Raw genomic sequence first — 23,046 nt, 5'->3', positions numbered from 1 at the left:
GTTATCCTTTGTAAAGGAACATTTGAAAACAGAGTTAAGCATTTCAGCTCTTGTTCTGCTATCATGAAATTCAGTTCCTGTCTTATTCACTAGGGACTTCACACTAACTTTGGTGCCACTAACAGCCTTTACATTCAACCAGAATTTCTTTGGTTTCTATGAAAGATCACTTGACAATATTCTGTTACGGTAGTCACCGAAGGCATCATGCATTGTTCTCTTGACAGCCAATTGCATTTCATTCAGCATCTCTCTATCCATAGTCCAACACTTTGTTTTACACCTATTAGGCAGTAATCTCTGTTCCTCTTAAGGTTTCTTCACAGTGACTGTATACTATGGAGGTTCCCTCCTGTTATGAACTGTCTACTGGGTGTGTACCCAATCAGTGTTTGGTTAACTATTCTTTTAAACTTGAGCCACAGTTCCTCTACATGCCCCTGCCCTGTGCTGGAAGTTTCAAGTTCCTCGTTGAGATATTAAACTACTGATTTTTTATCTAGTTTACTGAACATATGAGGGTGGTTTGAAAAGTTCTCAGAATGGAATAGAAAAAAAGTACTTCCATCACTTAAACTTTTTTTTTTTTATTTTTCAATGTAATCTCCTTGTAGATTAAAGTACTTGGTCCAACGATGTTCCAGTGCCTTGATCCCATCTTGACAATGAGTTTCCTCCAGGCCTGCAAAATAGTTGTCAACACTGGCAATCAATTCTTCGTTAGAAGTGAATCTTTGTCCACCAAGAAAAAATTTCAGTTTTGGGAAGAGATGGAAGTCTGACAGAGCCATATCAGGTGAATAAGGTGGGTGTGGCAACAATTAATACCTTAGTTCGTGTAATTTTGCCATGGCGACGGCACATTGTCTTGATGGAAGATGACTTTCCTCCTTGCTAAACCTGGCCTTTTTTCATGAATCTTTTGTTGTAATTTGCGCAGGAGGGTAGCATAGTATTGCCCAGTAATGGTTTGGCCAGTGGGGAGATAATCTACAAACAGAATCCCCTTTGCATCCCAGAACACTGATGCCATGACCTTCCCTGCCGAAGGAATTGTCTTTGCTTTCTTTGGTGACAGAGATTCAGCATGTTTCCACTGCTTTGACTGTCGCTTTGCCTCTGGGGTATAGTAGTGCATCCAAGTTTCATCTGTGGGCGCAAACCGGTGCAAAAAATCTTGTTCGATTCTCCTAAAATGGGCCAAACATTGCTCTGATATGTCCGCTCTTGTGAGTTTTTCATCCAGCATCAAGAGTCATGGCACCCGTCTTGCTGATAATTTTATCATTTCTAGTTCTTCAGTTAAAATATGATATACCCTTTCAGATGACATCTGGCAAGCATGAGCAATTTTATGCACTTTCAATCGGCGATCCACCATGACCATTTTGTGCACTTTTGCAGTGATTTCTGGAGGAGTGACACATCTTGGCCAACCTCTGCATAGATGATCATCATCCAAGCTCTCCCAACCAAATTTAAATTCATTTGTCCACTTGGCAACTGTTGAATATGAAGGGGCAGAGTTCTCCATTGTATTCTGAAAATCGGCATGAATGTCCTTTGCTTTCATACCTTTCTTTAGGAAGTACTTAATCACTGCTTGAATCTCGATTTTTTTCCATCTTCGCAAATCACTATCCAGGAATAACAACAGAGCCACGTCACCGCCACAGCTCTTTTCCAAGAGCACTGATGTAGCAGTGTTTACAGACAATAGTCCAATGAATATCACGTGAACAACTCATTGGACTAGCGCTGACCTCTCATGGTGATTCTCAGAACTTTTCAAATCATCCTTGTATGTATCTTTCTGTTCGTTTTAGTTGTACTTTATACTTCGGTAATCATTGTTGCCACAACTGCGTCATAGTCACTGATACCAGTTTCGATGTGCACATCCTCAAAGAGGTCAGGTCTATTTGTTACCATTAAACCCAATATATTTCCATTGTGAGTGGGGTTCTAAACTATCTATTTGAGGAAGTATGCAGTGAAGGCATTTAGTAATGTTTTACAAGATGTGTTATCATGCCCACCACTAACAAAACTAACTTTTTCAATTAATTGTTGGATGATTAAAGCCTCCAATGATGATTACAATATGATTGGGGAACTATGTACAAGTGAATTGAGGTTTTCTCCAAAGTTTTCCGTTACATCAGGAGATGAGTCTGGTGGGCATATTCTGTGGATACCTTCAAGAAGGAGAACCTTCAGGGGTGTGGAAGGAGTCAATGTGTTCATTAACATGATTCACACTTATACCACCTAAATTTAATCAAGTCAGTTAGTAAGTTAGCTACTGCTTTGGAAAAAGCTGCTGCCTCCTCAGTTTTATTACATAGTTGCTGTTTATTAGCTACTGCTAACTTAGTATTTATTAGATTACAATGGTATTTTTCAAAGAAAAAATATTTTTTCATCCATAAATACTGAGTCTTATTTTTGAGCCATCTCTTTGTTTTCTAGTTTAAGTGTATTCTCACATAAACCACAAAGAGACCCACAACTGTTCATCTGTGGCTGCACAGGCATCTAAATCCACCCATCTGTGTTTGTACTTACACTGTAGTCTGTGTTACAAATAACACCAGTCTTCTTTAGACTAATTCTGTGCATCTCCAACAGCCAATGAGCTTTCAGTAACATCCTGAGCATTGTGCTGTAAAAACTGTAGCCACTATGACCATTAAATGTGATTGAAGTGAGTTATGTAGTGAATTTTTATTCCCTTTCCTTCTGATTTGTCATGGCCGATGATGGTGGTATGTGACAAATTCTATATAAGCGAGACATAATTTGCAGGATTATGCATTTTTGAAGTGCAGAGTCCCCCTGTACACAGATTACAGCTGTCTCTTGAAACTGGCAACAATGCAGTACCCATCCAAGTCTTGAATGCATGTACTGACATTGTTCATTAATCAGTCTATAGAAAAATAACAGTTGGCTGAAAGCTACTAATTTCTCTGTCCTGTTCCAATTTCTATGTGCTATGTTTCAAGTATTATCTTTTGTTTATTGTTTCCACCTTGGAATGTCCATTAATGTAATAAATTTAGTTGTTAGAGTAATGAAACACTAGGAAGTGGTATTTTTCATACAGACTTAAATATGCTTTAGTGAAGACCCTTCACAAAAGAAGTTGTAACAATAGTAAGGACCAGTCTAATTATTGTTGTTAGTTTCTTCAGATTTTTAAGGAACGCTATCTACAACAGAATTTTTAAAAAATTAGGCACATAAACACTATCGCTACAGATGGTTTGGATTTCATCCAACAACTGAACTGAGCCACCCTATATTTTCATTGCCAGGTTGTATTTTAGAATCAAGATGCATAAGATCCAAATTTTGTTCTCCTCATGGGTATTATGAGTATTCAAATAAAAATAGCACTAGCCTTCAATTTTAAGCGAACTTAATGAAACATTTTGAAATAACATGAGACTAAAGAGGAAAGAGGAAGTCATGGTACTGTTAGTAGAGAGACCCTCAGTAGTAGTTTTAGCTGCCTGATTGGAAAGATTTTTTTTTTCTTTTTCGCATACCTTTTCTATGTGGAGAATAAATTTTGAGTGTTGGTGTTGTGTTAAGTGTTCAGTGTTGTGCTTGGGTCCAACTACACAGGGAGTGAGCTGGGATTCTATCCCCAGGACTTGAACAGCTACAGGGGACTTCCTGGCACATTTATTAGATAATAATTTCTCTGTGCTTAAAGGAGTTGTCATAAGTGCTAAAACTATACATATCATGAATAGGTAGTGAATTACCAGAATACTGTGTGAATAATGTGTGCCCATGTCATCAGTGTGGTATAAAGTACTAGCAGCCATAAACTATAGAAGGATCATTTTAGAGGCAACAGAAGTAACATTGGATGTTGCACTAGTGTTATGAGGACAGAGGTAGAGATTTTGCAATAATGTATATCTATGAGTAGCCATCTGCACATAATTCCAACTTTCCGAGAAGAATGCTTTATTAAAAAATTCTTAGCAGGCAGCTGAGAGTGGTAGTAATCATCCTAAAGAAAAATTAAAAGAAACATTTGTTTTACATTGTTCTAGATGCTGTTACAGACAACCTCACAGGCCACTGTGCTTGCTCTAAACAAATAATTCAGCTTCTTGTGTCTATAGGCTAGCTAATACAGAGTAGAGTGTGAAAAGAAGAGAAAAAGATGGTCTAAATTTTGTATTACTTATCAGTGTTTGTGGTTAAAGCTGAAAGATTGTTTAGCATGCTGGAAAGAATAAAGAATGTTCTTCAATTTTTAATGACCAAAAATAGATTATCAGATTTGGTTACAGGACTCCACAAACCAAAAATATTAACAAAGCTTTAGAGTACATTTTGTAGTCGAGTCAGACAGTTTGAAAAGACTTATCCTAGAGCCCATCCTTGCTCTCCAGGAGCCTGGCCATGTTTGTAATGTTGATGACAATGAGTGAGAATAAAGAGAATGAAACCTGGTGCCAGACCTTTGTCAACTTGTCTCACGTAGGGACCACTGAAATTAACATCCTCATGCAACAGAAATCTTGTCACCAACAATATCATATGCTTTCACTCTGATATGCTCAGGAGAAGTTTCAAGTTTAAACTAGGATATTAGCACAAGGTCGGTAACTACACCCTAAAACCTCCCCTCCCTAATCAAAATTCCATCTCTCCTCAGGATTTGAACCACCCATATTTGCACTGAATGTCACTGCATTAGTGACCTTGCTGTGGAGTAAAAAAAACACTCAATGTATTTTGTTAAGAGTAAATATTATACAGTACAGTTCTTTTTGTGGACACTAAAGTTGCAGCAGTAGTGTGTTCCAACACTGGAATGCAATAAGTAGACAGCATTCAGTTTTTGGTTATACCAATAAATGAGTGCAAATTGAAAAAGGAAACTCACACATTAGACTCGGTGGAATGCCTTAGTTTAGTATTATTTGCAACATCTGTGGTTCTATCTACAGGTGCTCAAAAGAAATTATTTTGTATATTTTTGGTCTCTAATGAGTTCTGGAACGTTTTTTGGGCAATTTGACAATTTCGGACTACAAGTCTTAATACATCCTTCAACGACCTTTTTAATCATTTTGAGGAAATGGTTCACATTGTATATACTCATTACTTTCATTTGTTATCACCAGCATTACTATTGTTTCAAAAAATTGTGCTAAATCATTATCATATTTTATCAGGAATAAAGAGATTCTCTACAAAGATGTCAAAATCTACAATTAGTTTTAGTATTCTAATTTTGGGCCTAGATTTGTGTTCTGGTGCACCACACAGTTTAAAATGATAGAATTCCTGTTAAGTGCACCTCTACTGGAGGGATAAAAGTTCTAAAATACATTCTAATTGTGGTTACTTCTACAAATTATCAAATCACCTAGATTTGGAGATTTGAAACCCCTGGCGGTAGTGTAGTAGGTAGTAATGCATACTTGTGCTGTATACTGTGTTCTGGAAGAAGATAATATTCTGAGAGATGAGGGAGGCGGTTCAAAGCAGAAAATCTATATTGATGTGTGTTCTGCTCCAAGCAATTTCTACAACAGAAAACATTTCATGCAATATTATTATTATTGTTATTTAATCTGCAGTGAAGTTCAGTTTATATCATGCCCACATGTTCTTTATGACCTATATGTCTTTGTTGCCATGACACACTGCAGATGAATTAACTGTTCATCATTACTTGTTCTGAGTAAGTGTAAGCATTTGTGGGCCCCTCAGAATGAAGTATCAGTTAACTATATTTGTATAATTAGTCACTAACTAATACAGAACTTACCAACTTTTGAATGAATTACTGTTTACAACAAACAGTACAAAACAAAGAATTTTATAATGGGAAGATATTCTGGTTTACCAGTTTGAACAAAAATCACAAAGCACACCCTTTTAATCCCCTAAATCTTCTGCACGTTAAGCAGATACTTGATTTATGATAATGCACAACATGTACCAGCATGACTAAATTTCAGTCCCAACTTTGTGTCGGGCAGATAGTTTCCCAGACTACCCTAATATTAAACAATTATAAGTAAGCAGACAACATTTACTTAGTAGATTTGGGATATCAGCAGCTCTTTTCAAAATACAACTCTATGATCATTAGCAATAGCCTTTTTTTAAGTCGAATTAAAGTTTAATTATGACAATTATTTTCAAATACATACTACAGTGGTAGTTTCTGATGCTACTTTTCACTGTTAAATAATTATTTCAACTTTCCAGACAGAACTGTTGCCTACTTACCATCAAGAGGCAAAATTTCTGAGCTTTTGGTACTAGTAGACATACAGGGTATAAAGAGTATAAGTGCAGATATTTTTATATATGTTACCTTAATATGTACACAAATCAGTGTGTTGGTTGTCTTTTGTCTGTGTTGAACAACCTTCCCACGAATGTCACAAACTTTCCTGCCTTATGTTTTCTGCGTGGTCATAACTGCACCACTAAGTGGACTACATCTGTCAGTATAGACTAGCCATTTTACATCCATGCATCCACACTTAAACACCTCACTTGCTACCTAGAGGCAAGTAAGGATTTATGGCTTGCTTTGCCCTTTGTAATTGAAGCTACTACCTAACCTAAAAATGTACCGTTTGTAATCGCTCTAATTATGAGTCTGAAAATTACACAAATACTGACGTAATATTGTGCAGTACACCATGCACAGTCACCAATAGATGTCACACCCAGTATGAAAAGTACACACACTATAGTAGCTTTGGAAATTAATAGATACTCCATCCTGGGGTTATTCATTCATTCACTCATTCGTTCATTTATGCAGATTTACACATTGTGTACTATCAAACCAATCATGAAGGACAGCCTTCAGGGATGTGGCCTGATTCAAGTTTTTCATTAAGAGAAGGAAGCAACCACTTCTGAAAAGTACGCTAAGAAAAAATTACGATGAGTGCCAATTTCCTAACAATGATAATTATGGTGCTCCTAGATTACTTTATATGTGTGCATAAGGAGGAAAACTACTACTTTGAAAAAGCCACTGCTCCACCTTCTATGCTATTCATCTGCTGTTATTATCTAATGCTTCAATCAAGACATTTTAACTTTACACCGACCACTATTAGCTGTCTATATACTAGCAAAATTAGGTTCTATCTGATACAAATATTAGAGTTAGGCAGATTTTATAGTTGGATGGCTAATGAGGCATTCTTGTACTTTGTATTTAAATATTTGGGGGTTTTCAGTTTTCTGCCTCATCTTCACTGGCAAACTGTTGCAGACTTTTTCCCCAGACAATTGTTCCCATTCTGAGTCTTACAGAGAGAAGCAGTCTATGCAGAAATTATTTCTACTTCTACTATTGTGGTTGTGAAGTGTTGAGTTCTTGCTAAGTCACTCTTGTTATTAACCGCAAATACCTTTAGGAAGTACTGGCATGTAAGTCTAACCATCCCTAGGTCCCTGAAGGGGCTTTTGGAAGCATTAGGTTATCAGCTTTACACAATATACTTGTTACATATATTTTTATTGCATGCTTATATAGATTAAACATTTTTTCACCTTAGCTGCAATGCCAGAGTTGAGTATGTCATAAAGCAGAACTGAGTGAAAGGATACTAGCAATGTAGTCTACATGTCAACACAGGTAAGTGCTGACCAGCAGTCTGTCTCATAATTTTCTCATTTTCCACTAGATTAAAGTATACTTTCAATCATTCTTCAGCCCTGAAGAAGTTTCTGCTTCATGATAGGATACACAAGACATGATGCATGAGCAAAAGAGAAACAGAAATTCATATGTTTTGGAAATTTTCATTTCAGTCTTGAACTATGCAAATGATGATAATCACATAAATCTTATGTACTTGTAAGAAGGAAGGGACCTAGATTAGTGTTTAACTTTCTGTAAGTCATACTATTAGAGGCAGAGCACTGTGTCCTTTTTAAAGGACCCATCCTGGCATTTGGTTTAAATGATTTTCAGGGAATCTGTGGAAAATTTAAACCTAGGTGGCTAGTTGGGATCTGGAACTGACATTCTTCTCAATTCAAGTTTACTGTCTTACCACAGTACCACCTCATTCAGTTTTATGTACACTTCATTTGTCCAGTGATCTCACAGGTATCTTTTATATGTAATTACAGCTCTAGCTCTCCTTGTGTAACAAGCTGATCAGTCAGACAGGAACAAATGTTTTCTAGGTGGATTTCTGGTTTAAATACCATCTTGCAATCAGTATTACATCAGCACAGTCCATTTGAGTTACAGCATCTTGATGGTATAACTCGTTGCACATAGAAAATGTATGCATGACTACACTAGGAATGAAAAACACCCCAAGATTTTGCTAAAATGAATAGATTATGTTTTGCATATTATGTACTGAAGGATATCCATAACAATGTGCAAAAGATTAGTACTGGTGCTGTTCAGCAGTAAGACATTTTTATTCATAATTGTTGACTGTGGAGGGGGGGGGGCAGATATAAACTGAGTTAAAGTAAGTTCATGTGAGTTCTGCATCCACACTGAAAACTATTTATTACTAAGTAAATAAATTTAAATGTATTTATAAAACACAGAAAACATGGCTCACCCTGGAAAAACAAATGAGGCTTCTTTTCTGAAAAGACTGTTAACAAAATTCATGATTTCATGAGATTGTTGAAACAGTTAGCATCAAATATAAGTGGATATCATAACTAAAATCTGCTCATAAAGGAGCTGTGTGCATGTTGGGTCTCTCATTTGTTGGCTCCTGGTTAGTAGTGTTCAAGGAAGGAAATTAAAATCGAACTGTTGAAGACTTCATTTGTCTGTGTGTGGTTCTAGATGAAACTTTCATCAGCAGACAAAACTGCAGTTAAGACAGAGGGCTGATAAAGAGTAATGTCCATCAAACAAGAGGAAAGTCTCGGCAAGGAAAGATATGGCAGCTATTTTGTGAGCATCATGAGGTATAATCACGATTTGATTATTTGAAGGGGGTAGGGGATGGCCAAACATTTATTGACTCCTAACACACAGTATTATTGGACTGTTCCCAAAATTTAAGCAGAAGTGATTAAAATTTGTGCACACTAGAACAATGCGTCATCTTACAAATCATCTGTTGGGATGGTAATAGTACAGACAGTAGTCTGTGAAATGTTCTGTATCCACATATTCCACAGGTATGTCTTGATGTGACTATTTTTTTGCTTCCTAGCCTTAAAAATATTTTGGGAGGAAGAAATTTATGTTGAGTGAAGCTGTTATTTGCATACTTTGGTTTCTGTTTGGCTTGTGAAACCCTTTGTACAGCTACACAATTGGCAATATAATTCTCAATCGAGAATTGAACTCACAAATCCTTCTGTGAGCATAGATGTCCCTTTGTGACATGAAGCATTTTGTGAGTGTGTGTGTGTGTGTGTGTGTAAGTGCAGATATTTTTATTGGTTACTGTGGACAGCATACTGAACAACATTATATCAGTATTTACTTCATTTGCTGACTAAGAATTATAGCTATTAGGAGTAGTATATTTTTAGATTGGCTTGTACCTCCAAGTACTTGTGGCAAGAGCAAGCCACTAAGCTTACTTTCAGGTGGTGAAGTGTGGATGTGTGCACACAAAATGATTATTCTATACTGATAGGTGTAGTCTGCTTAGTAGTGCAGTTACAATCGTGCAGTAAACATCAGATAGTCAATTAATGGACTTGCTTGCAGGAGGACTGTTAGATGCAGAGAGAGAGAGAGAGAGAGAGAGAGAGAGAGAGAGAGAGAGAGAAACTGACACACTGAAGTGAGTAGATATTAAGATACCAAAGATCGCAATACCTGCACTTACACCACTAAAATCCTATATATGGTTCATGTACGATTCTCTTTCCCTGTTATACCATTTTATGCTGCTGTTGATATTACACTATACTTGTCTGACCATAAATTCTTATCTTCTTTCAATTTCACTTTACTGACTCCTACTACATTTAGAAAGAGCCTTTACATTTCCCTATTTGGATTTTCTTGCTTTCCTACTACGTTCAAACTGACATTCTGTGCTCTACCTCATAGAAAGTTGTCATGCCATTGGTTATTCCATCTTTTTTTGATGCTCACCTTGCCCTTGGCATCCTGCTTTCAGAGGTCTGACTGGGGGACTAATATGGAATCTTTTGACATTGGAGAGATCACCATGACACTTCTTTCAATTGCAGGCCACATGCCCTGCCTGTCTTTAATGCAGTGGTTTCTATTGCCTTCTGATTCCTCATGCTGTTCATCATTGCTGATTCTCCTTCCTTTCAGCGGCTGTTTCCCACCCCAAGGGCAAGTGAGTGCCTTAAATCTCTGTCTGCTCCATCACCCTCTTTGACAAAGCCATTGGCAGAATGAGGGTGACTTCTTATGCTGAAAGTCTTTGGCTGCCATAACTGCTGATTTTTATTCAAAATTTAATCAGTGGCTGGGTTCAAAGCCAGGACCCAGGACATTCTGGTTATTAGTCAAAGACAGTAACCACAGACCAATGGTGATAGTCACTGACCTAATGTTATCTGAAGTGGTTACAGAAAGAACAGTTAGCTCTGATGTTCATCTCTTAATTATATAATCTCTGTTCTGTGTATTAACATATATGTGCTGTGTATCAGAAGCAAAAAAGTCAATAAAACTGTCAATAGCTACACAATCTTGGAAAACCATATGACAATAATACCAAAACCAGCTAGAGCATGAAATGAATGGTGGCTAGTTCAGGGCTACATTTGATCTCTGACAAGCTCAAATTCTTTTGTTCCAAGATATCACCTGAAGTACTCTATTACGTAAGTAATTTTTATAGTATAATGATAAAATGAAAATGGTAATTTTTTCAGTTTATCTTGCCACTAGTGACATAAATCTGACATGTTAAGATACAATTTGCATAGAAACTGATAAAATGTCAATAATCAACTTTCATAACCATATAGAAGAAACTGACAATGAACAATTCAAGTTGTACTTACTTACAGAATTTGTGTAGTGAAAACTGTTTAAGGCATGAAACGGTAAAGGTATTGCAACAAGTAATATTAGTGAGTGAAATAAGTAAAATAAAAGTTTCCATTTGAGGGCATTGCTGCAGCATATATGTAATGTAGTGTGAGTCTAATTTGGGCATATAAGAACTGACATGTGGACAAGGGATTAGTGTGGCATGTGTATTTTTCTGCTGTGCCTGTGGCAAATGTGGAAACGTGAACTATGGTCACACTATTACTAAATGTGTCCACACAAGACTGACATGCTGTTATTCTTTTCTTGGCTGCTGAAGGACAAACACTGTCTGACATCCCTCAGAGAATGAAGAATATGTATGGGGCAGCACACCTGTCGAAACCCACTGTTGTGAAACTGTGCAACAAGGGGTGTGCTGCTTCATAATAATGCTTGTTCCTATGTTGCAAATGTCGTAATGCAGAAGTTACACCAGCTCAAGTGGTAGAGACTTGAACAGCCACCCTATAATCATGATCTCTCCCCATGTGATTATTACACCTTCAGGCCCGTTAAAAAAGCGTTGAAGGGTCGATGATTCCTGTCCGATAAGTATGTGCAACAAGCAGTTACGGATTTCTTCACACAGCAGGACACAGTGTTTTACTAGAAAGAAATCTTCAACCATGTGCATTGTTGGGATGATTTCCTCAATGCTCATGGCAATTTTTCCTGATTCACATATTGATTCTGGACTGTAAGGCCTTTTAACAGAAGACTCTAAACGATAAGACATGCAAGTCGCTAAAGAGGCAGCAAATAGAAAGACTAGCACCAGGCAGCCAGAAAACCCCAGATGGAGTCTCCCAGGCAATAATGCCATAATACCATACAATCATTTTCATTTCCATCTAAAAGATGATGACTGTTTTAGTTAATAACTTTTATTTGTAACATGAATATCATACCAGTTTGAAACAAACTTATAGAAAAAAGCAGTTAAAAAGTACCTGTTAAACTCTTCATTCTATGCAGTGAAGGGCTACTTAAATAATAACTTATACTCTTTCTGAGCTCAACTTGCCACTTGTAATAGAGAGATGCTGACTCAATTTTTCATACAAGTAAATGGAAGCTGTGATATACAAAATGGAAAGCAAATACTCTCTGTCGCTATGACCCTAATATCAGTTTATAGTGTGTCTGTAGTATTAAATTATATGATACTGTGTGTGTGTGTGAGATGTGTGCAGTAACTGTTAATGAGAAATTAATGAACAATGTGTTTGTTAGATAACCACTTTCCAAAACAATAGCCTGTTGTACATCAGGGATAAACCAAATTAGGTTTTAAATAGAATGACCTTATATTTGGAAGGATAGAGACTTAGTCATTTGTATCGACGCACCTTGATTTAGGTTTATGTGGTTTCCCTAACTTACTTCAGGCAAATGCTGGGATGACTCCCACTATAAGGTGGTGACAAACTACCTATCTGATCCTTGTCAAAGTAGGCTTGTAAATGCCTGTTAAATTGTAATATCATGACATGTCCAACATCCTTGAACTGAATTTTGTGTATTTTTCTAAAATTTAGATATTATCACTACAGAAACCAAAGTAAATGGCACGTTTTTTTCTTTCTATAATTTTCCTGGTTAGCTCACTCATTTAGGATTAATTACAATGCATATTTCACTAGAACAAAGAAAAAATTCTCCTCCTCACTTGGGAGATGCTTTACACCAGGAATTCACAATTAATGGCTGTAACACTGCTTTCATAATACTGTCACAGGAAAATTTATTAGCTCTTCTTCATGTATTACAATTTATTAGCTCTTCTTCATGTATTACACGAGCTCCTTGGTGTTTTATTCTGTATCATCAGAGTAGGGTTTCCTAGATCACAAACACTGTAAAATTTTACTTGTATTAAACAAAATATGTGGTTTGTAAAACAAATTATAGATAACGCATTACCTATGTTCTAATAAACGTTTAATATACACACCATGTAAATATTTCTAAAATGTCCATTTGTATCAATAGTTTCAAGTTTGATAGCTTTCATATGCAAAATGATGAGTGGTGACGAAGATTCTTGATTATCTCAGAGTAAAAAAAAATTAAATGTAACAGTGACATCACTGAGGAACAGATTGCATGATGGAATGAAGATTTAAGTAAAAAAGTGCTGCAGTACAGTAGCTTATGTGAGTGAACTAACTGTCTCCAAAATGGGACAGTAAGTGAGTTGATGCATTAGTTAAGGCAGTATAGTCCTCCTCAACCAAAACGAGAGCCAGGCTTTGTTTTTTCATGGCTGCCTTTAATTGGCTAAGTGAAATGCTCTTTTGTGTAACAGTATTATTCAACTAAATGTAATGTTATGTTATGTAACCTCACGTGGAAGTGATCAGCAAGCACTGTATTTAAACAGGTTTTAATATAACATGTAATTTTAATTTAATATGTAAACAAGATTACAATGTACTGCATGAGGATCTGCAGAAAATGTAGCTAACTAATGTGACATTCATTTTCCACCAACCTGATGGACACCAGCATTAACTGCCTCAGTCATTAAGTTATATGGCATTATCTTAAATATAAATTTAATAAATCTACAACATTTCTGTATCTATTATAGTATAAACTGTAATGTCAATTATTTTATGTCTGTTACTATATATTGAAAACAATCTATGTTTCCGTAGTCTAGTTAAATTAGGAAACAGAGAAAATGTGTAGTACAAATAAATATACAATAATTTACCAAATAACACTAAAGAATCAGGAATATCAAGATAATTCTCATGCAAAAATAAAAATCAATTTCAGCTAATCATTTACACAGTAAATTATTTTCTAAAGAAACTATTATATTGACTCAATGTACTAAAGGTACTTATACTTCATAAGTTCTGTTTCAAGAATTTAGTTTCTCTAGTATGCAAAATAGTCTATGTTATACATGTTACTGCATAAAATATGCTCCTATCATTCTTATCATGTCAAAAGTTATTTTCATCTACATTTTATAAAAATTTTACATTTTTATTCTCATCTAATTAGTTACTGATGTTTGAAATAAAATGCCTGTTACAGTCTTTGTATTACTGTACACACATTCATGTAACTGACTTGCTTATAGAAATTTGACTTGTCCACTACCATGCACAAAAATTACACAGTACTGTGATTAAGAAAACGCAATTCAATAGAAACTGTAAGGGGACAAGCTGGTAAAAAATAGGTAAAAATTTTCAGATATGTCTCCCTCTGTAGCCAAATTGGACATCCCATATATGAACTTCATCATCTAAATATAAAAAAGTATGCACAGTTAACAAATTTCCATCTGTCATTATAGAAAATGAAAATGTTAATGTATGAACAGATCATATAAGCTGATATGAAATGACAAATCTCTGTCAACAGTTAATGTTTCACAGGAAGCCAGCATGCAGAGAACATCAGAGGGCATAAAAAACTGCAATTATACACTTAAATGATTATAATTAAAAAGCATTGAAACTTACCAGATGGATATTTTGTTTTTGTATTACATATGAATCAACAATATTGTATTAAACAGAAAGCTCACGCAAGCACCCAGCATGTTATTGCTCTGCAGGGTCAGTAGTAATTCTACAATGGAAGTACCATTTGAATGGATATGACAAAATTTATTACTAAGCAAGACATGGAATTTTGCAAATATTGGAAAACTAGCACTAGTTGGAAGTACTTTCAGACAAACATTCTTGACAAATGTGTGTTTCTTTTAGCATGAGAAAGAAGGGTTTTATGCAACAGCAACAAAAGCTGCTATCAAATAATTGTATTGGCAAGCTAAAAAACCCGTGCTGGCCTGTCAGATATAAAGATGCACCCAGCGCAAATTTTTGCAAAATGATAGTGGAGAGATTTCCCAACTGTGAGACACTTCACTGTGATTCTGGTAGTGGGGCACTGAACATCTGTGCCCTGACAAAAAGTGACCATGTCATGCTCAGTGGAGGGTGGGGGGACAAATTCTGTCCCCACAAACAGAGTAGTTTATGATGCATTAAAGTTCACCTCCCCTGCCCATCTCCTTAGGGATGAGGCCCAACAGTTCACAAAATTTCAGAATCTGGTGTCAGCATCAGTTAGGATGGTGGGCAGATCTCTAGCCAAAGTGAGGGTTACCCTGATATCAGTACACGATACACATGTATCCAAAATATGCTAAATCAAAAGTGACACACCACAAACTTCACAGAGGGGTGGATCCTACTGCTGAAGGAGTAAACTGCGTGTTAAAGGGCTATGTCCTACACACAGCTTGGCATGCAGCACTTCCTTCCATTATTGCAGCTGGCATGAAGTCTGCCATGCCTGTGTGTTTGATATGAAAAACCACAGTTTGTTTTCTGCCACCTTCCAGCATCCAGTTTCTCATTGATGCACGATTTGTCTGTCAGATAATGAGATGACAACATGCAAGGGGATGGCACAACACCATCCAGACATGCTTCTTTGATTCTTTTGTTGGTTATGGCATTTTCCTGTATCCTGATGTGCCCAGGTACCCATGAAAAGATCACCTCCTTGCCACAGTTTGGAGCTACTTTAAAGGATCATGGATGAGCTGAATCAACTAGTCTACAGGATACATTTGGTGCACCACTTCTAGGGCACTGAGTTAGTCAGAACAAATGAGAAACCTTGTACTGTGATGCCTGTGAATCCATTCCAGTACAGTCATAATGCCATACAACTCTGCATCATAATTTGTAAATTGTTCCAGAAGGCATACTTGGAAAACCCTACTGGGAAAAACAGCTAAGCAACTGAGGACATTCTCTTGCTGGGACCCATCCATACAAATAATTATAAAACTATCGTATGTACATGAAACTGAAGAAAACAATGTTGTAAAAACCTGATCTGGAGTACAAGTTTTCTTGTACTATGTCAAGGTTAAAATCACTTGTGGCTACTGAAGACATCAAAGCAGCAGTTTCTTCAATCCCTGTCTGTGTATTTGGAGGACATATATCTGGATCCTTAAATAGTCAGTAGCACGTATCCCATATGGCTTGGTCACATGGGCCAATTCCTGGAGTTGATCTCCACACTAAATGCCAATGACAACACTGAGATTTTCAGGCACCACCAAATCGAGAGGGATGGTACTCAAGTCTCTGCACACAGACTCTGAACTGCGCTGGTCTGGTTGGTGAATGGCGTCTAACATATTGAGGTAGGAAATAAAACACATTGTAATAACCTAACTATAATCTGACAAATGCCCTGTAAAACTGAAGGATGTAGGACTTCTCACTTCCCCATGCCTTTCCGCTGAGGTATTTCAAAATATTCAATGATTTGAAGGCCTTGTTCCATAGGTCTTCCATGTGCAGGAGCTCGTTAATTCTGAATCAAATAGTAAGTCGAAGAAGTGCACAGTGTCCTTAAAATATAAAACATTGTCCTCCATTGTGAGCTTTGGTTGCTCAAAACTTCAATGAGCCAGGTCAAAATTGACACACGCAGTCTTCTATGGTGAGAACCTAAAACCAGTTTTGTTGGCTGAAGCTTCTACTCACTTGATGGTCAGATAAAGTTGGCTCATTGTTACTGATACAGTGGAAGAAGAGTGGAAGACTGCAAAGTCATCCACAAACAAAGAGCATTTAACAGTACTCCAGACTGCGGACGAGATGCTACTGATAGTGATTGCAGACAGTGTGGCACTCAATACAATGCTTATAGTGACCCCATTCTCCTGAACATAGCAATCAACAAGGTATCACCAAAGTGATATCAAAAGACTGGTCCTTGAGGAAGAATTGGATAAGTGGCTGATGTCCACAGTCCCCATCCATAAGGTTGACAAGGGATGTACCTCCATATGGTGTCGCATGCTTTTTCGAGGTCAGAAACACACTAACCAAGTGGTTTTGGCATAAGAAGGAATTCTGTATGACTGTTGCCAGGAGAATTAAGTTGTCAAGGGAGGAATGGTAGTGCCTGGAACAGCCCTTGGAGCGTCACAGATGACCTTGGGATTCCAGGAGCCAGGTGAGATGGTGATTGACAATGCATTCGAGAGTTTTACCCATAAAAATGGTAAGGGCTACACTCCAGTAATAGTTAGGGTCAGTATGATCCTTCCCCTCTTTCCATTATGGAATTAATAATGCCTTCTTCAAAGTCGTGGGTTACAATCCATCAAACCAGGTTTGCCTGAGACAAGATGGAAGCTTGCCTTTGGCTTCAGGGCACAGATGATGGAGCATAGGTCAGGCCCTTGAGCAGTGTCTCTGGCTGCGGACAGAGCTGATTCCACTTCCCGCATGGAGAATGGAAGATTGTAGACATCCTCATTACATGAGAAGAAGTAAGTTTTCTCACCTCCACAGTCCTACAGAACACCCGGAATGCAGAAGTTTGTCTGGATGATGCAATGATGGTAAAAAAATTTTCAGCTAAAACCTGAACCATGTCTTTCAGTGCACCCATTTTTCAACAAGGTTATAAAGCGATGTATACCATCTTCGCATGAAATGTGCCTCACTGAAGCTCAAAGTTGTGCAGTGGAAGTGGACTGAGTAATGGAAGTTGTGAATTCCTTCCAGGAGTTGTTCTGCTATTCTCTCATTGCTGGCCTCGCTTAGGCTTTCACAGACCTGAAAGCATGAAGTTTTTTTGTAGTTGGATGGTGTTTGGCTCTGATTGCCGAGTGCCATTTGTCATTCCACCGAGGGACAGGCTGCTGTCCGAGGCAGCTTCTGGACTGGGGGATGGAATCTGTGGCACCTCAATAAATCTTACAGGTGATAAGGTCCACTGTCTCATTGGCACAGTTCTGTTGTTCAAAGATGGCCTGCTGACTGACCAATTTGCCCTTTGACCTTTGAAGGACCCATCTCCATGGTCTCACACAAGAAAGTAGTCATTGGAATGCAGATCTGTGGCCATTTCCCACTGAACTGAGTCTGCAACAGCTGGGGAGCAACAACAAAGGTCAACAGTTGAGAATGACCCTGCAGCTGTAGAAAAGTGTGTCAGCTGACCGGGGTTCAAACGGCAGATATTCTCTGAATGGACAAGGCAGTCAATAATTCGACCCCTGGAGCAAGTGGTAGTCATGTGCACTGAAGGCCCCCATGGAGAAGTTCCTGGAAGAGTTCTGTCAGTGCATCTGCATCCAATGGATCATTAGCTGGAAAATATAATGAACACATTGTGATTTTAACCAGTGTGAGACCTTCCAGTGCAACTGATTGTATAGCCATGGTAAGAGGGACAGGAGAGAAATGGCATCTGACATCAACAATAACAGCCACTCCACCCTTTGCCATATCTTCAGTAACATCATCCTTCCTGTAAAGATTGTAACCCGTTAATGCAGGTGTATTGGTGACTTAAAAATGAGTTTCTTGTAAGCAGATACAGTATGGGCTCTCCTGGGCCAGCAGCTGTAATTCTTCCAAATGTGATCAATATTTAAGTGCACTGCACATGGAAGTCTGTGTGGGAACCATTGATTAGTGGTTATTGTCCTTCTCCTTCCTCAGTGGAGGAGGTCAGAGGGAATGTTAGATGGAACCAAGCTCTCTGATTCCTCCAGGTGGATATCAATATATTCAATGGTAAAATCACCATTGGACAGGGAGAGAGCTTGCCGATCCAAAGGTTTAGCTGCCAGTTTCTTCGATTTTGAACAACTTTTCGTGTGACATTTTTCCTGTGCAAGGGGAGGAGTTGCTTGCATGGATAGAGAGGATGGCTTAGTGGTGTCCGGATGGTGTGCAGCAGTATGTGGCTGAGGTTCCAAGTCAATGGTCAATGGGTTCTGAAAGATTTGAGGTTCATGCATAGCTTTTCCCCACAGATATGCTGATAAGTGTATATAACAATATTATAAGAAGGGAAGTTGCTACTCACCATATAGCAGAGATACTGAGTTGCAGATAGGCACAACAAAAAGACTCTCACAATTATAGCTTTCAGCCATTAAAGCCTTCATCAACAATAGACAGACATACATGCGTGTGCGTGCGTGCCCACACACACACACACACACACACACACACACACACACACACACACACTCAACTGCAGTCTCAGGCAACTGAAACCACACACATTTTTCCATAGGTGTATACACTCATTCTTGATTCTGTTGTCTGGATTTTTGTGGAAAGACATCATACTCAGTGACTCGCTTGTTAAGAGCTGAAGCAAAAGAAGTGGTGAACACTGGAGACTGCATAGCTTTAAATTCTTTCTGTAGGGTATGTGTGTCACAACTTTCAGCTCATGAAGTTTCCTTCCATCATTATAAACCCAACAATTTCTCTGCATACTGGATGATCCCCAGAGCAGTTTATACATTTAGAAGGAAGTATACAAGAATTGCCTCCATGAGCTGAGCTTCCACAATTTTCACATGTAGACCTGCCATTACATGTCATGGTGGCAAGAGCAAATCTTTGACATTTGAAGCATCATATTGGGCTAAGAACAAACGGTTGAACCTAAATGAAGGCATAATCTGCAAGAATATGTTCAGGTAATTCCAGAGTATTGAACATTAGAATAATTGTTGCAGTTTTTTCAAATGCACCATTGACTCTCCTCATAGAGTTGTGCTTTTCTATGACACCCCATTTTTCCATTCTTCACATGACTCCTTACAGTCCACCTCCATTATATTTGAGCAGGTAACCATACCTTTACAGAAGTTAAGGGTGTCATGTAACTTAGTCACCTCTGTCACCTAGGCCTTGCATCCCAGGAGCTTAGATATTTGCTTTGATGTGGCAGTTTCAACTAGAAGCATTTCATTACAAAGTCAGGGTGGGGGGGTGGGGGTGGGATGGTGGTAGTGGGATGGTGGTGATGGAGGTGGTATTGTGGGGGTGGAGGTTGGGTGGGCTGGCTGGGTAGAAGGAGGGAGACGTAGGTGGGAGGAAGATGGGTTGGGGAATGGGTAGCTAGTGCCCCAGAGGGATGCAGCAAATTTTTTGGTTAGGAATATGGGAGGGAGGGACAGCAGGTGCATCAGTTAGGCAAGTGATGCATGGGTACAAGAACCAGTGGTGTGCAGCACATGATGAAGTTGACATAGAGTGTGTACTGAGAGGGAGTGATAGGACAGGAAAGGGAGAAACTGTTGTGGGAGGGTGTGGGAAGAGTGAGTTAGAAGAGTTTGAGGCCAGTAGGGTTGAGGGAGCAAACAATATTTGCAAGGGTAACTTCCTTCTGCATAGCTCAGAAAAGTTGGTGCTGGAGAGAAGGGTCCAAATGGTGTGGGTTATGAAGCAACCATTGAACTCTATCTAGCATGTTGTGCTTAACTCCATGTTGTACCACTAATTGGTCAATTTTGTCCTTGACCACAGTTCAGCAGTGGCCATTTATTCTGGTGGACAACTGACTGGTTGCTATATTGAAATGAAAAGCTATGCAGTGATTGCAGCTGAGCTGGTAGCTGATGTGGCTGCTTTCACTGGTAGCCCTGCCTTTAATGGTATAGGATAAGCCTGTGACAGGACTGGAGAGGGAAGTACGGGATGGGTGGATTGGGCAGGTATTCCACCTGTATCTTCCTGAGTGATACGACACCTGTGGCAAGGCGTTGAATGTAGCAGGGGCAGAGGGATAGACAAGGATATTGTGTAGGCTGGGTGAGCAATGGAATACCACTAGGAGGGATGGGAAGGATGTTGGCTGGGATGTCCATTTCCAGAAATCATGATGGGTAATCAAAGCTCTAGTGAAGGATATGTTCCAGTCTGGGGTGATACTGGGTGAATAAGAGGGTGTTCTTTCATAGCTGAATGGGAAGATTATGGGTTTGGGGGGATATGGTGTGGGAAATTATTTATGGACCAGGTTTGGAGAGGAGTGGGCGGTTGTGTTTATCTGTGAAGGCCCTACTGTTCAAGAGTACTCTCACTGCTGCAGATATACCATCCTTGGGTGGCCAGGCTGCAGTGGAGTGATTTTTATGGTGTGGAAGGAGTGATAGCTATCAAAATGCAAACTGTTAGTGGTTAGTGGACAGGTGTAGATGGAGCCCACAGAGAGGTGAATGTCAATGTCCAGGAAAGCAGCATGTTGAGTTAAGGAGGACCAGATGAAGCAGATGTGAGAGAAGGTGTTGAAATTGTGGAGGTTTTACGAGGCCAGGAAAGTTTCCTCCAGATGGCCCATAAATGGGTTGGCATAGCAGGGTGCGATGCTGGTGCCCATAGCTGTGCCACAGATTTGTTCATATTTCCTTGAAGGAGAAGTGTCTAAGAATATAGATGGTTGGTTAAATGTGGAATGAGGTAGTATGTTTGGAGTCTGAAGGACATTAGGAGAGGTGGTATTTGATAGGACCAAGGGAGGGACACAAGGTGTATAGGAAGGCTGCAAAACTGTGATGAGTAAGGATCCAGGTGGTAAACGAGTGGGAATGGTAGAAAGCCAATGAAGGAAGCAGTTAGTATCTTTGATGTGAAGATAATCTTTGGGCAATGGTATGGATGTGTTGGTCGCCAAGAGCACAAATTTACAGTAGGAGCACAATAACCAACTACAATGGGGCATTCAGAATTGTTAGTTTGTGGATTTTGGGGAACATAACATAGAAGGTAGGTTTGCCAACTCTCCCATATTCTTCTGAATTTTTAAGCCTACTCCCGTCTCCCATTTTTATTTTATATGGGAGATACAATTTCCCGTTTTTGAGAAAATGACACCGATTAAGATTTAAACCTGTCGCATGTTTTTCAAATCTCATTGCTGGACGATCATTACAACACCGATTAATCGATAGGGCATAGTATTATCGATACAGTACCTACATCGATATGTAGGGAGAGTGCTTCCTGACACATAACAATCTCTATTTCCGCTCTCCCTACAGTCACCTCTTGCAATGGTGGTTCTTAGGAGAACTCTTGAAAGTATTTATACCCACCTATGAAACTGAATCTTGGTTCGAACAATCTTGCATGCAACTTCAATTTCTCACTTCGTGAAATGGAGTTGTGATGGATACAGCACCTACTGAGTATATCCTTTTCAAATATACTTAGATTCATCCCAAAAATTCCACTGCTGCAAATATCGGGTTTTAGCAGACTTTCTCTGCATAGTTTATATGAGGTCCACTGTTGTTCATAAGTGCTTCAAATTACCATCTTCTGTGAATGCTTTAGCAGTTGCTCACTAGGATGCGACATTGCGGTGGCATTCACCCATTCCACCACTTCCTACAAGCTCTGCGTCTGAGGACGAGGTGGAGATTCTGGCGTCCGCTGAGGACATGGATCTCGCCAGTCCCTCGGATGCAATAGATAGCTGTTGTCCAGGTGGTGACTCAGTAGCAGCAGGGGCCCCGGAGGCGTAATCTGCCTCCCCAGTCCCTTCACGCCTTTCCCATCCATGGCTAATACCATCCTCCAGTGGAACTGCAGCGGTTTCTTCCACCATCTAGCTGAGCTCCGCCAACTTCTCAGCCATCATCCTTTCCTTTGCATTGCTCTGCAGGAAACTTGGTTTCCAGCAATGCGAACCCCCGCCCTCCGTGGCTATCGGGGTTATTTTAAGAACCGGGCAGCTTATGCACGGGTGTCTGGTGGCGTCTGCATATATGTCCTTAACTCTCTTCACAGCGAGTTTGTACCTCTACAAACAGCTTTAGAGGCTGTCGCTGTTCGGGTGTGGACGCCACAGGCTATTACCGTCTGCAGTATTTACCTTCCACCTGATGGTGCTGTTGCGCAGCATGTCCTGGCTGCTCTGATAGCCCAACTGCCGCCACCTTTTTTGCTGCTGGGCGATTTCAATGCCCACAACCCTCTATGGGGTGGGACTGTCTCCGATGACCGCGGTCGGGCCGTGGAGCATGTGTTGGCTCAGCTCGACCTTAGCCTCTTGAACACCGGTGCTCCCACGCATTTCAGTGTGGCCCATGGCTCGTTCTCGGCCATCAATCTCTCTATTTGCAGCCCTGGACTTGTCCCATCCCTCCACTGGAGAGTGCATCCTGACCTGTGTGGTAGTGACCATTTTCCCAT

Source organism: Schistocerca cancellata, chromosome 1, assembly GCF_023864275.1.
Source record: "Schistocerca cancellata isolate TAMUIC-IGC-003103 chromosome 1, iqSchCanc2.1, whole genome shotgun sequence".
Lineage (NCBI taxonomy): Eukaryota > Metazoa > Arthropoda > Insecta > Orthoptera > Acrididae > Schistocerca > Schistocerca cancellata.
This window is presented reverse-complemented; position numbering follows the sequence as displayed.